Genomic DNA, 15,327 nt, shown 5'->3' with positions numbered 1-15,327 from the left:
GTCTTTCACATAGTTAATATTTTTTTCTTCTTCATTTGCTTGTTTTCCCTCTCTAAACTTCCTCACTCAGAAAGATAATGAAGTGTGTGCCTAACTTTAAAAGGATGCATTTTTTATTTCAACAGAAGTAATATTGTACTTAAAGAGAGCTGTGAACATAAATAACTTATTGTGTTCTCAATATGTGCAAGTAACCTTCATGCTCATGTTCAACAGAGAATACAAAACTCTTAATCCCAAACATAGTACTGCTCAGTTAAATTACAACTGACAGAACTGGATTGGAAACTTTAGAAATATAATATATTTTTTATTGCTAAAATTGTTTTGTTTTGTTTTAATTTGTAAGAAGCAACTTATATAGGAGAAAAAAAAAAAAAATCCAAATGAAATAAATAAATAAAAATGGATGACAAGAAATACATGATAAATCCATATTTCAGAAACTATATTTCCTTTCTTTTTCACGGTCAATGCCAATATCAAAGATAGAATGTTGTTGATGTTCTTGCTTTCTGCAGTTTGTTGGAATAACAAATGAATGGATTACAAATAGTGTCATGAAAATAAGTTTTACAAATAGGATTAAACAAAACAATTCTCTAGAACAATAACGTGATTTTGAGAGATTGGTCGGGGGTTGGAATTAGGTGTTCTTTAAGATCCCTTCTAACCCAAACCATTCTGTGATTCTATGACTGAGTTGTATTAGACCAATGTGTCTTCTGCATTTATGCTAAAAATGTGTACTTTCTGTTTCTGTAGTAAATAAAGAATATGTTCATGAGAAATTGTTGCAAGTGAACAGATGTATAAAGATATCCCCTCAGCTCATCTCTTCAGCTCACCTCTCATCTCATTTGCATAAATGTTGAAATCCTCAGCCTTGACCAGTCAAATTTAACTGATAAGATACATTTCTTTTATCTAAACTAATGTCAGCTAATTAGTTATTCCAAATGGAAAAAAAAAAAAAAGCTATATCATTCAAAATACCAAACCAAATGTCTTACACACTGAAAGATTCTTATATATGCTTATGTTATATAAGATTTTCTAATTTGTACACAATCTTATTCTACTATGTTGTTCAAGTAGAATTACATGTTCTTTCACAATTTCACAACTAGCTTCAGTGAATAGTTACTATTCAAGATAACCAAGTCTTCAGATTCTGTTTTTGACATTGATGATTATACTAATATATTACACTTCAGTCAAATCTTATTCAGGTACTTAATATGTCGCAGGAAAGTAAAAAGAAAATAACAAAAAACTTTTCTTTGTGCTCTAGAAAGGGAGCATGTCATTACAAAATTTGTAGATATTCCTAAAAAACTACTTTTAAAGGAATTTTTTCCTTCATCTCCATCCGTTAAACATTCACAATATAAGCTGCTTAATCATTATTTAAATTTTCCAAATTATTTTTACAGTACTGAATAACCATAAGATACCTGAAAAAATGGAAGGTGAAAAAAACAGTAAATCAAGGACTGCTTATGTGTTGCATTTATTTGTATTCATCCTTTCTGAATATATTAGAGTGGGCATAGCTTCACAAAAGATGTCAAATACTCCCAGCATATCAATGTTATATTCTGTAATATAATGTTTTATTATATAAATACTACCTACCATGTTTTCCAAACAGTTATTTACTTAAAATTTACACAAAAGCTTTTTGTTAACTTTGTCCTTATGGTTTTAGTATTTCCCCTTCCAACTTATTTATTTATTTATTTTTATTTTATTTATGTAAATATGCCTATCATAAAATATGTAGATTCTTTGTGTATTTTTGATTGGTCAAGTTAAAATACAGCTAAAGCAAATAACAAGAGGTAATAATAATAATAATAATAATAATAATAATAATAATAATAATAATAATTTTAATCTTGTGTTTCTCCTCAGATATGGAATTCATCCACTTTTCCAGTCTGAACATAAGTATATCAGACTTCAATTCCCATATCATGTCACATGATTCCTCACCGGTAATACCAATGGTAGATTTTTGTTCCTTTTATCTATTATTTATCTGGATTTACAATAATCAATGCTAGTATAGAATCTGGCTTCACATTTTTTCTCCCGTGGAAGAAACATGTATTCCTTTTTGTTTTGTTTGTTTGTTTATTTAGGCAGGAATTCTATTACTGGCATGTTTTCAAATAACAGTAAAACATTTCCTGGAAAAACAAACAAAACACCAAAAAACAACAGCAACAAAAAACAAAACACAGTACTTCAGTTAATGTTAAAGCTTTTTTTTTTTTTAATTGATTTAATTACAATTTTTGTCTTCTGTAAGGATTCCCTTAAAGATTCAGTTAAAGACTCATTGCATATGACAATTTATAGATAGGAAAAATAGTACCAATAAACACCTTAAAGCTTACTGCAACTCTTCTAAGATTGCATTGTTTGCCTTTAGTTTTCCTCAGCCTCTCACTAAAGAAACATGTAGATTAAAAATCTTTTATTATGTAAATTACTTATAATAAATATGTAAATTTATTATGTAAATTACTGTTTGATAATTAGTGGGTGAACTACAGTAGAGGTTTGTAATTCAACAAAAATTATTTGCAGTCTGTATAAGTTACACATAATCATATATTGCCTTTTTTTCTCTATAAAGTTTAAGGCATGAAACATTGAAATAAATCCTGTCCTAATGATGATGATGATGATGATGAAGATAATAAATAATAATAATAACAATTACCTGAGCTTACATCCCGGAACAAGCAGTTGGCTGAAAATGGCTAAATTTTGAGTTTGGAGGTTAGAACTGAGACAGAAAGACAGAAAGGTTCAGTAGAAGTTCTGTACATGGGTAAGTGGTATTTCACCTTTTTTTTTTTTTTTATGTGAAATTAACTTTGTTCATTTCATTTTAGAGACACAGCACAACACTGCAAAAATCTTTTGTTTTTTTCTGTTGGACAGAATTTGAAGACATATAATTTGGTCCAAGCTTCCTTAAAATCAGAGAAAAAACTGTAATGGGCAAAAATGTTGGCTACCAACTTTTTTGTATAAAATTCAAGCACCCTGCATACACTGTTGGATATTGAATTCACAAGGACAGTACATATATTGCTGTGAAATTAGGGTAATAGATACACTAGCTATCCTCATAAATAAAAGTCATCTTACTCTTTTGGTCTCTACTTCAGTAAGTTATTAATGCAATATGTTGATTTTTGAATGTAATTAGGGGCATACTTGAGTGGCACGTGTCAAGAAGGTCTTTTCTGTCCTCATTTTGGCAGGGATGTTCATGAGTTCAGATTTTAGTTTGCTTGGCACAGATTTTAGTTCTGGAGTATATTAAATTTTCAAATTACAGATATGTTAGCAAAGAGCTTATTTTATACATTTGTCAGAAATAGATTTTTATGTATCTTCTTCCTGTCCTAGGAAAACTGGTTTCTAGATAAGCAGTAATATCAAGAACACTGAGTTTACTCCTATTCCCTTATATTGCAGAAATTTCCTTAATGAAAACTATTACATGAATTCTTACAGTGGAAACAAGACCAATTATTCTTATTAGCAAATGTTATGGCTGTGTCAACAAGGGAAGAAAAGGCACTAGTGGCATAATTACAGGCAAAATGAAGAAAATTCCCCTGTAATTACAGGGAAGGAAAAGAAAAAGAAAAAGAAAAAGAAAAAGAAAAAGAAAAAGAAAAAGAAAAAGAAAAAGAAAAAGAAAAAGAAAAAGAAAAAGAAAAAGAAAGAAAAAGAAAAAGAAAAAGAAAAAGAAAAAGAAAAAGAAAAAGAAAAAGAAAAAGAAAAAGAGAAAGAAAAAGAGAAAGAAAAAGAGAAAGAAAAAGAGAAAGAAAAAGAGAAAGAAAAAGAGAAAGAGAAAGAGAAAGAGAAAGAGAAAGAGAAAGAGAAAGAGAAAGAGAAAGAGAAAGAGAAAGAGAAAGAGAAAGAAAAAGAGAAAGAGAAAGAGAAAGAAAAAGAAAAAGAAAAAGAAAAAGAAAAAGAAAAAGAAAAAGAAAAAGAAAAAGAAAAAGAAAAAGAAAAAGAAAAAGAAAAAGAAAAAGAAAAAGAAAAAGAAAAAGAAAAAGAAAAAGAAAAAGAAAAAGAAAAAGAAAAAGAAAAAAAAAGAAAAAGGAAAAGAAAAAGAAAAGAAAAAGAAAAAGAAAAAGAAATAGAAATAGAAAAAGAAAAAGAAAAAGAAAAAGAAAAAGAAAAAGAAAAAGAAAAAGAAAAAGAAAAAGAAAAAGAAAAAGAAAAAGAAAAAGAAAAAGAAAAAGAAAAAGAAAAAGACAAAGAAAAAAACAAAGAAAAAGAAAAAGAAAAAGAAAAAGAAAAAGAAAGAAAAAGAAAAAGAAAAAGAAAAAGAAAGGAAAAAAAAAAAGAAAGCCTACAAAACCTCTTAAAAATATTGAATATTAAATTACAGTAATTCCTAAGTTACTTGGTTTTACTTTCTCAGCTAACATGATATGATGTTAATTATTCTGAATAGCACTCATATGATTGAAGTTTGATCTAAAGCACATAATCAAAACAGGATAGAATTTTGTGTTATCTCAAAATCTGCATAAATCTTGAGAAAGCTTTTCATGGAACATTTTACTTTTAAAATTCTCTGGGCAAAGTCACATGTTTCTCTTCTGAATACAGAAGTGGTTGAATTAGCTTTAGAATGGATGAATGGGTTAATGGATTAGGTGCCTAGGTTTCTTTTATGATAGTGAATATGAAATTAGAAAAGTTAGCACTTGATCAAATAGGTATCAGAACAATATAAGAAAGTCATAAATATTTAATCCTCAGAAAAATAATATTTTTTCTTCCTTCTGTTTCATTGGTGCATGGAATATAAATATTATTTGATAGAAGTCATCTGATAATTTCAGAATTTGCAAACATTTATTTTATATGGACACTAACTGTATACATTTTTTCTTGCTTATATTTTAAAATTTTTAAAAAGAGACTTCTTTAAAAAATAAACCTTAAAATTTAATAGAAATGCAGCTATAGGATGCACAAATGAAAATAATATTTTAAGTGAAAATTCACAAAATATTGTTTTCTTCTACCATTTCTATATTTTTACTCCCACCACCACCACTCTGCCCCCCAAGTTTCATTTCTTCTCACCTCTGGAGCAATGGATCCTCTTTTCCTCTGTTGAAAATAAAATATTGTTAACTAGATATATAAACTCTGAGGTTCTTAATTTATATTTTGAATTTGAACACAACGCTTCATTTGCTTTGTTATGATAATTAAGCATGTTTGTGTTATTTTGAAGTATTTATTTATTTATATTTATTAATTTTATTTATTATTTATTTAAATTTGTTATTTATTTATATTTATACATTTATATTAATTAATTAATTGATTTTTTTTTAATAATTATTCCTTCCACTGGAAAAGTGGCGTTATTTCTTAAAACTGATGGTTCAAGTGCCTCTCTTGTTTACATATATACTGGTAGTGCAGAATGTTCTTCCTATAAATGTTGCTTATATTTGGAGTTTTGTCCATAGTAATGTCTCAGAAAGGCACTATTACCAATTCCTAAAAATAAAACCTGGTCTCTGAAAGTTTGCTAAAGTATAAAATGAGCTTTCTTATATAATCATTCAATCAAGGCAAATTAATAAGAAGTTTTAAGGAAACCTTACATTCTGCAGTCCATGTTAGGATGGGATCCAAATAATAGAATGAATGTATGTCTTGCAGTTCATTCTAATGCAATTCTCTATTATTTTACCTAAATTTAACTACATAAAAATTATGTGCCTAAATCAAGTATACATTTGTCTTCCCTAATGTTCTACAACCCTCTGTGATCAGCTAATGGATAATGTAGAGCAACTACATGTTGCTCTAAAAATACTAATCTGTCATATATTTATCCCACCTGACCCTTACATCTATACTAGCAAGTCATGACTTACTCTTTGATACATCACTAACTACAAAGACGGATTGGCTGAGTAAGCTTGGACTAGACACCTAAATTCTACAGAGCAAAAGACAAGGCTTACACCTTAACCATATAAACATTAAAGAACTAATAAGTATTGTTGCCTATTACACTGTGGGTTTCTGTAAAACTCTACGAGTTTTATTTGAGTGGATGCGGTAAAACAATGTTGACTGCAATTTTGTGTTATTTGAATATAACACACTCTTTGTTCTCCTTGGTTAAGATTTATTTATTTATTTATTTATTTATTTTGCATGTGTAAGAATGTTTTAGATTATTAAAACAAACAAAAAACAGACAAATGATAGTATGTTGTTATAAACTGAAGATGGATTGATCCATGTGAAAAGTATTTTTTTTTTCAGGTTTGTTTCACCGATACTTGCAGTTGTGCAAGTGTTCCCTAAGGATTCTCTAACTATTTCTTATTTTCCTGTGTAAAGTTACTAAGATGGAAATTGCATAGGAATGAAATAAACAGGATCCCACTAGATTAGATGTTCAATACAGCATAGGTCTTTGTCACAACAAAATTCCACCTTGAACTACTTGTAACAGTTTATTTACAGTAAAAACAGAACAGTTAACTTTGCTACAAATAAAACCACAGACTCCCTGCTGAGTGTGGATGTCAAGGAGCTGGGAGCAGGGTTGTTTTGCAGAAAAAAAATCCTGCAAACACCAATATCAGAGCATAAGGGTGTGGGAAGGTCTTCCAGGTGCTGGAGGATATACCCACACTGCAGCCTGTGGAGGACCCCACACAAGATCAGATGAACAAACCCTGAAAGATCTGCAGTTTGTGGAGATCCCTTGCCGGAGTAGCCAGCCAGACCCAGTACATGGAGTACGTTTATCCTGAAGGACTGCAGTGCATTGAAGGTAAGCACTGGAGCAAGGTAAATGAGTGAAGACGAAGGAGTGGCAAGTAAGAGCTGTTATGGAGTTAACCACAATCCCTCCATTAACCATCCTCCTGCACTGCTCAGTGGGGTGGTAGAGAAGCTGAGACTGAAGGAGTGAACTCGAGCCTGCATAAAAGAAGTGGTGTTTTGATTATTTTGTCTTTGTTTCTCACCATCCAACTCTAGTTTTCATTAGCAATGAAATTTATTTTCCCCTGTTTGAGTGTGTTTTGTCTATGCTGGTGACTTGTAAGTGATCTCCCTGTCTTTAGCTTGATCTGTGAGCTTTCCCATCTTCCCCATGTCCTGTTAAGGACATATACTCTCTCATGTGAGAGAGTAGCTGGGAGGGCTCATTACAGCTAGACAACATCAAGCCACCACAGGCTACTGTTAATATTTTTGTTTGCCAGTGAATCATACATGTCACCATTTTATGCTAGTTTTAACTGATATATCTTTAAATTATCTAAAACTAGTCTACAGTTTCCTCACAAGGGGGAGCGGAGGGGCAGCCCTCTCCGGTGACCAGTGATAGGACCCAAGGGAATGGAGTCAAGCTGTGACAGGGAAGGTTCAGGTTGGATATCAGGAAGAGGTTCTTCACCAAGAGGGTGGTCACGCACTGGAACATGTTCCCCAGGGATGTAGTCATGACACCAAGCCTGTTGGAGTTTAAGAAGCATTTGGACTATGCTCTTAGTCATATGGTCTGAATTTTTGGGTAGACCTGTGTGAAGCCAGGAGTTGGACTCGATGATCCTTGTGGGTCCCTTCCAACTCGGGATATGCTATGATTTAATGATTCTATGATACACCACAGATTAATTCTGATTGTCCGTATGAAATCTAGTAAACTTTTATAGGAACGTGCAATGCATTTATGAAATATATATTCTCTTGGCTATTTAATAGTGGACTTTATAATACTTCATTATTACTTTTCCAAAATTACTGATGAGTCAACTTGTTCATAATATAACTGGGTAAACTGGGTATTTTTTAATTCTGATTTTGAAGACAGGATACAGAAGTTTTTTATTTATTTATTTTTTTTTTCTGAAAGGGAATTAATTTTCTCTGTTTCACCTCTCTGTTTGACCTTCTTTAAGCTTTTTAAGCATTTTGTATGAGATGGATACAGGAAGCTACTGGACTTTGTGAATATTAATGAAGCTATCTCAAACTTTCTAACTCCTTAGAGATAATAAAAATATGCAGTATTACAGCTAACAAATGCTTTCCCCATGGGGACCAAGAATGTGATTTAATTTGTTTAATTGGAAAATTAAAGGGAAAAAAAATGCAGTCCTCATGGGTAAAGGATTCAAAATACTCCAATATTCTTTTCAAAATATAATAACTCCCATAACAAAAATATAGATTAAAGCATCTTAAAGCATCATAAATTGCGGGTCATGCAGTAATCCCATTTACATGAGAGTAAAGCTGAAATAACAAAATGAAAATCAATAAAGTTACATTTCAGTGTCCATTATCATATTCAGTACATAAGTTTAAATACTAATCTGAGACTTAAATTTCAGTAATGCTAGCAAGACTTATTTAATCATTATTTTTATAAACACAGCACATAAATACTGTCTTCAGAATTGTAACTAAAAATATGTTCTTCTAGCATTCTTTTTAATGTTCATATATTATTGCATGCAATCTGAATTAACTTTGCAGCCTTTTCATCCAATCAATGTATATCTGAGTCATCAGAAATGTACACAAAAGTTATCCATTTACTAATGTTTCAATTCAGCTCTGATAAGAAACTACATAATATAGGTTTGTTCTACATGTTGTAGCAAAAAGCAGTTTTTCCAAAAGTCCATTTTTGTGTTACTGCTAGTGTTGCTGGATCTACTATTGTTCTAAGTGAAAAAGGTGGATATTTGTCTTGCTACATCTACTGTCTTTCTACAGGATATTTGTCCTTCCATTCTATAAATTTGTAAATTCTTTGGGGATCTTGGTATTTCATTAAACCATATCCAGGCTTAACTTACTCAGTAGTATCTTTATCAGATATTATGTATGGTAGATGGGGATATCTATTCAACATAATATCAGACTGACTCTTTGAATTGTAGCTAACAATTGCATTTCTTTCATTATACATCAGTTGTAGATTTTTAATAAAGAAATTGTAGGAAAACGTACATTGGTTAGTATTTCACCGCCATCGTTTCCAGCAATGCTTGTCAGAGCTTCTTTGAGTGCTTTTGTCATGCACGTGTAAAATGTTTAAATTCTGTCATTATCTAGGAGTCCAAGACAAACTACAAACTATTGAGGAAAAAATGATCTATCCAAAGGCTGTGTACAGCAAGAAGACAGTTGAGAATTATTATCTCTTACTGTTGGATAAAATAGATGAAGATATGTGAAGAGAGTTTGTACAATATTTAAACGTTCTCTGGGGCCCCCAGGAATATTTATAGTTGAAGACAAAATTTTAGATCTCCTGAAGGTATTGGTGAATAGTATATTGCAGTCACACTGAAGTGATAAATCCATTTGTTTATTACATTCCTACCACCATAAGCAGAAATTACATAAATGGGTTCTTCAGGATAAATTTATCATAAAATGTGTTTTTTTGTTTTGTTTTGTTTTTCTGATATTTGTGGGCAGAAATTTAATGAAATACAACAAGGGCAGGTGTAGAGGCCTACATCTGGGCAAGAACAACTCCAGGTACTAGTATAATTTAGGGGCTAGTCTGTTGGAGAGCAGCGCAGAGGAAAGGGACTTGGAGGGTCCTGGTGGACAGCAGGATGACCATGAGCCAGCACTGTGTCATTGTGGCCAAGAAGGCCAATGGCATCCTGGGGTGTATTAGAAGGGCACAGGCTGCCCAGAGAGGTTGTGCAGTCTCCTTCTCTGGAGACATTCAAAGCAGATCTAGATGGTTCTGCTCCAGGGGGAGCAGGGGGATTGGACTAGATGATCTTTCAAGGTCCCTTTCAATCCCTAACATTTTGTGATTCTGTGATATTTCATTTTTTCTCCATCTTGCCTATTCAATCAGTTAAAAAGCTGATATGTTCAGTAAGGTGTTTTCTGATATCTACTTTATTCTAAACAGAAAGAACATTTTTTGGGACAGTTTTATATCTTTTTTTTTTTTTAATGGGTTGTAAACTAACAAGCAACTTAAAAATACATATATATTAAAGCAGGAACTAATAAAGGATGATATATGCCTTAAGAAATAAGAGGGTTGTGGGTATGAGGTTGTTTTTGTTGCTGTTGTTTTGATTTGTGTTTTTTTGTTTGTTTGTGTGTGTGTGTGTGTGTGGTCTTTTTATTTGCTTGTTTTGTTGTTGTTGTTTGTTTGTTTTCCAGTAGAAGCAATAGGCTAGAGAGTGACCAGTAAACTTCACAAGGAGTATTAGCTGGAGGCTTATTTTTCTTCTAATCCATCATCTTTTTTTTTCTTACTCCTCTACAAAATAATGATGAAAATGTTGTAAAAATGAGATTTATCTCATTTTCTTAGAAGTTCTTGATTCTGTTTTGTACAAGAGGACTGTAGTTGTCTATAATAATCTAAAAAGAGAAAATATCTAACAAGAAGCTTACACTGGAAAAACAACAGATTTGTCAGTATCTCATGGTATTACACTGTTTACACAACTCAGAAGTTTAGCCTCTCAAATACATTTCATTCCTTTTGGAAAAATATTTTTTGACGTTTTCAAATGGAGAGTTTCACAAAGCTTCAAGGTATTTTGTCTTTTCACTTATTTTTACTTCACTTCAGAAGGTAGAAAATAGATACACTGAATTTCACTATATGCGTGAAGCATTTAGAATATTTCTTTTTTTTTTTTTCAATCCCACCAGACATGTCTTTAGGAAGCTCCTCTATTTATCTCCTCTCTGCTCTCTCTAAAACATCCCAGTGTGTATGAAGCTCACATATTCCTTGTGTGTGACAATTCCCAGCAGCTTCTCACGATGTATTTTGTTATACTAACGGCTGTGGTTTTGTCTCAATTAGCTGTGTAACATTGAAGGGTTTCAGGCACTAAGAAAGGCAGTGAGCCTATTCTTTTGCCTCATGGTGACTGAGAATAAAAGTTAAATTTTTAAGAAATATTTATGACCTTTTAATCAGATCCTTATAAAAAGAGAGTTAGGAAATTATTTTGCTAGTGGTAAACCATCAGAGGCAGTCATGTTTGTTTAGAAGTTTGACTCAGCAGGGCACTTAAAATAATTTCTGCAATGCCAGGAAGTAATTTCTTGATATTTTATTTGTCATAACGTTATATAATAGCTTGATGCTGTTCTTTGACCATTTGAAAGGTGTTTATGATCATTAGTTATCTGGATGTTGTACCACGTGCCCTGAGCTGCAAACTTAGATGTGGCTATGTTTGACCTGGCAATAACCATTCTTTGTTAGTCAATATTAGGAATAGCACCTCTTTTTAAATAGCTCTAGGAAGTTCTAGGTCTTTACTGAAAATGCCTTCTGTCAACGTGAAGCTACCTTACCTATTCCAGTGTGTGAATGACTGGGCGACGAGACGCCAGAGAGCAGCCCTGCAGAGAGGGATCTGGGGGTTGTGGTTGACAGCAAGTTGAATATGAGCCAGCTGTGTGCCCTGCCAGCCAGGAGGGCCAACCGTATCCTGGGATGCATCAAGCACGGCATTGCTAGTCGGTCGAGGGAAGATTGTCCCGCTCTACTCTGCGCTGGTGCGGCCTCACCTCGATTACTGTGTGCAGTTCTGGGCACCACAGTACAAAATGGACATTAAACTGTTGGAGAGCGTCCAGAGGAGGGAGACGAAGATGGTGAAGGGCCTAGAGGGGAAGACATATGAGGAGCGGCTGAGGTCACTGGGCCTGTTCAGCCTGGAGAAGAGGAGGCTGAGGGGGGACCTCATCGCAGTCTACAACTTCCTCGCGAGGGGGAGTGGAGAGGCAGGTGACCTGTGGGTTAGGATCCGCGGGAAGGCCGGCAAGGCTAGCATCCTGGTCGGGGTCTGTTATAGACCGCCGAACCAGGATGAGGAGACGGATGAGGAGTTTTATAGGCAACTGACAGAAGTTGCAAAATCGTCGGCGCTTGTCCTCGTGGGGGACTTCAACTTCCCGGACATATCCTGGAAACACAACACGGCACAGAGAAAGCAGTCTAGGAGGTTTCTGGAGAGCGTGGGAGATAGCTTCCTGACGCAGCTGGTCAGTGAACCTACCAGGGGTGGTGCCCCGCTAGACCTTCTCTTCACAAACAGAGAAGGACTGGTGGGAGATGTAGTGGTCGGAAACTGTCTTGGGCAGAGTGACCATGAAATGGTAGAGTTCTCTATTCTTGGCGAGGCCAGGAAGGGGACCAGTAAAACTGCTGTATTGGACTTCCGGAGGGCTGACTTTGAGCTGCTCAGGACGCTGGTTGGCCGAGTCCCTTGGGAGGCGGTTCTGAAGGGCAGAGGAGTCCAGGAAGGCTGGGCGCTCCTCAAGAAGGAAATTGTGATGGCACAGGAGCGGTCTGTCCCCACGTGCCCAAAGACGAGCCGGCATGGAAGAAGACCGGCCTGGCTCAACAGAGAGTTGCGGCTTGTGCTTAGCAGAAAAAAGAGGGTTTATAATCTTTGGAAAAAAGGGCGGGCCACTGAGGAGGACTACAAGGATGTAGCGAGGCTGTGCAGGGAGAAAATTAGAAAGGCCAAAGCTCATCTGGAGCTCAACCTGGCTACTGCCATTAAAGACAACAAAAAATCCTTTTACAAATATATCAACGCGAAACAGAGGACTAAGGAGAATCTCCATCCTTTACTGGATGTGAGGGGAAACCTAGTTAGTAAGGATGAGGAAAAGGCTGAGGTGCTTAATGCCGCCTTTGCCTCAGTCTTTAGCGGCAATACCAGCTGTTCTCTGGATACACAGTGCCTTGAGCTGGTGGAAGGGGATGGGGAGCAGGATGTGGCCTTCGCTATCCATGAGGAAATGGTTGGCGACCTGCTACGGAGCTTGGATGTGCGCAAGTCCATGGGGCCGGATGGGATGCACCCGAGGGTACTGAAAGAACTGGCGGAGGAGCTGGCCGAGCCGCTTTCCATCATTTATCGGCAGTCCTGGCTATCGGGGGAGGTCCCGGTTGACTGGCGGCTAGCCAATGTGACGCCCATCTATAAGAAGGGCTGCAGGGCAGACCCGGGGAACTATAGGCCTGTCAGTTTGACCTAAGTGCCAAGAAAGCTCATGGAGCAGATTATCTTGAGGGTCATCACGCGGCACTTGCAGGGCAAGCAGGCGATCAGGCCCAGTCAGCATGGGTTTATGAAAGGCAGGTCCTGCTTGACGAACCTGATCTCCTTCTATGACCAAGTGACGCGCTTGGTGGATGAGGGAAAGGCTGTGGATGTGGTTTACCTTGACCTCAGTAAGGCTTTTGACACAGTTCCCCACAACATTCTCCTCAAGAAACTGGCTGCTCGGGGCTTGGACTGGCGTACGCTTCGCTGGGTTAGAAACTGGCTGGATAGCTGGGCCCAGAGAGTTGTGGTGAATGGAGTCAAATCTGGTTGGAGGCCGGTCACTAGTGGTGTCCCCCAGGGCTCGGTACTGGAGCCGGCCCTCTTTAATATCTTTATGGATGATCTGGATGAGGGCGTCCAGTGCACCCTCAGTAAGTTTGCAGATGACACCAAGCTAAGTGCGTGTGTCGATCTGCTCGAGGGCAGGAAGGCTCTGCAGGAGGATCTGGATAGGCTGGAGCGATGGGCTGAGGTCAACTGTATGAAGTTCAACAAGGCCAAGTGCCGGGTCCTGCACGTGGGGCACAACAACCCCAAGCAGAGCTACAGGCTGGGAGATGAGTGGCTGGAAAGCTGCCTGGCCGAGAAGGACCTGGGAGTATTGGTTGATAGTCGGCTGAATATGAGCCAGCAGTGTGCCCAGGTGGCCAAGAAGGCCAACAGCATCCTGGCCTGTATAAGAAGCAGTGTGGCCAGCAGGTCTAGGGAAGTGATTGTGCCCCTGTACTCGGCTCTGGTGAGGCCGCACCTCGAGTACTGTGTTCAGTTTTGGGCCCCTCGCTACAGGAAGGACATGGACGTGCTCGAGCGAGTCCAGAGAAGGGCGACCAAGCTGGTGAGGGGTCTGGAGAACAAGTCTTAACGAGGAGCGGCTGAGGGAGCTGGGCTTGTTCAGCCTGGAGAAGAGGAGGCTCAGGGGCGACCTTATCGCTCTCTACAGTTACCTTAAAGGAGGCTGTAGAGAGGTGGGGGTTGGTCTGTTCTCCTACATGCCTGGTGACAGGACGAGGGGGAATGGGCGAAAGTTGCGACAGGGGAGTTTTAGGTTGGATGTTAGGAAGTACTTCTTTACCGAAAGGGTTATTAAGCATTGGAACGGGCTGCCCAGGGAGGTGGTGGAGTCACCATCCCTGGAGGTCTTTAAAAGACGTTTAGATGTAGAGCTTAGCGATATGGTTTAGTGGAGTACTTAGTGTTAGGTCGAAGGTTGGACTCGATGATCTTGAGGTCTCTTCCAACCTAGAAATCTGTGATACTGTGATACCTATTCTCCGTTATCACCAGTGATAGGGCCTGCGGGAACGGTGTGAAGCTGAGGCAGGGAAAGTTTAGGCTGGACATCAGGAAGAGGTTCGTCACCGAAAGGGTGGTTGCACACTGGAACAGGCTCCCCAGTGAAGTAGTCACTGCACCAAGCCTGTCTGAATTTAAGAAGCAATTGGACTGTGCACTTAGTCACATGGTCTAAACTTTTGGGTAGACCTGTGTGGTGCCAGGAGTTGGACTTGATGAACCTTATAGGTCCCTTCCAACTTGGGATATTCTATGATTCTGTGATTCTATGATTCTAATCCTGATGAGTTCCACAGTTTTAATAAGTGCCCTAGGTGAATTTGCACTGTTGCACATTATACAGTCAAAAGTTAATTGAATTTAAGTCATCTTAGATGCTACTTTATTTACAGAATATTTACAAGTTTTTTTTTTTGTTTGTTTGTTTGTTTACTAAAAATAACTTATTTTTGGTGTATATTCTGTTATGCTTGATGAGCCCCACTTTTCTGGGGGCGGCTGAACACATGCCTGCCGATGGGAAGTAGCAAATTAATTCCTTGCTTTGCTTTGCTTCACACACTGTTTTTACTTTACCTAGTAAACTGTCTTTATCTAAACCCATAAGTTCTCACACTTGTACCTGTCAGATGTTCTCCTCCATCCCACCTAGTGAGAGTGAGTGAATGGCTGTGTGGTACTTAGCTGCATGCCGGGGCTAAACTGCAACAGGATGAAGTTTAATTTAAATAGCATTTGCCAAATGTAAAATTATGTGTTGCTTTTCAGCAAACACAGAAAAACTCTCATTCACTCTATTGACTTGCTTTTCTCAGCCTCACTGAATAGAATATAGTCATCTGTGGTTTTTAAGGCCTTTAATTGT

Source organism: Anser anser (genome assembly GCF_964211835.1).
Source record: "Anser anser genome assembly, chromosome: 4".
NCBI classification, from domain to species: Eukaryota; Metazoa; Chordata; class Aves; order Anseriformes; family Anatidae; genus Anser; species Anser anser.
The sequence above is the reverse complement of the archived record's forward strand: the minus strand, read 5'-3'. Positions refer to the sequence as shown.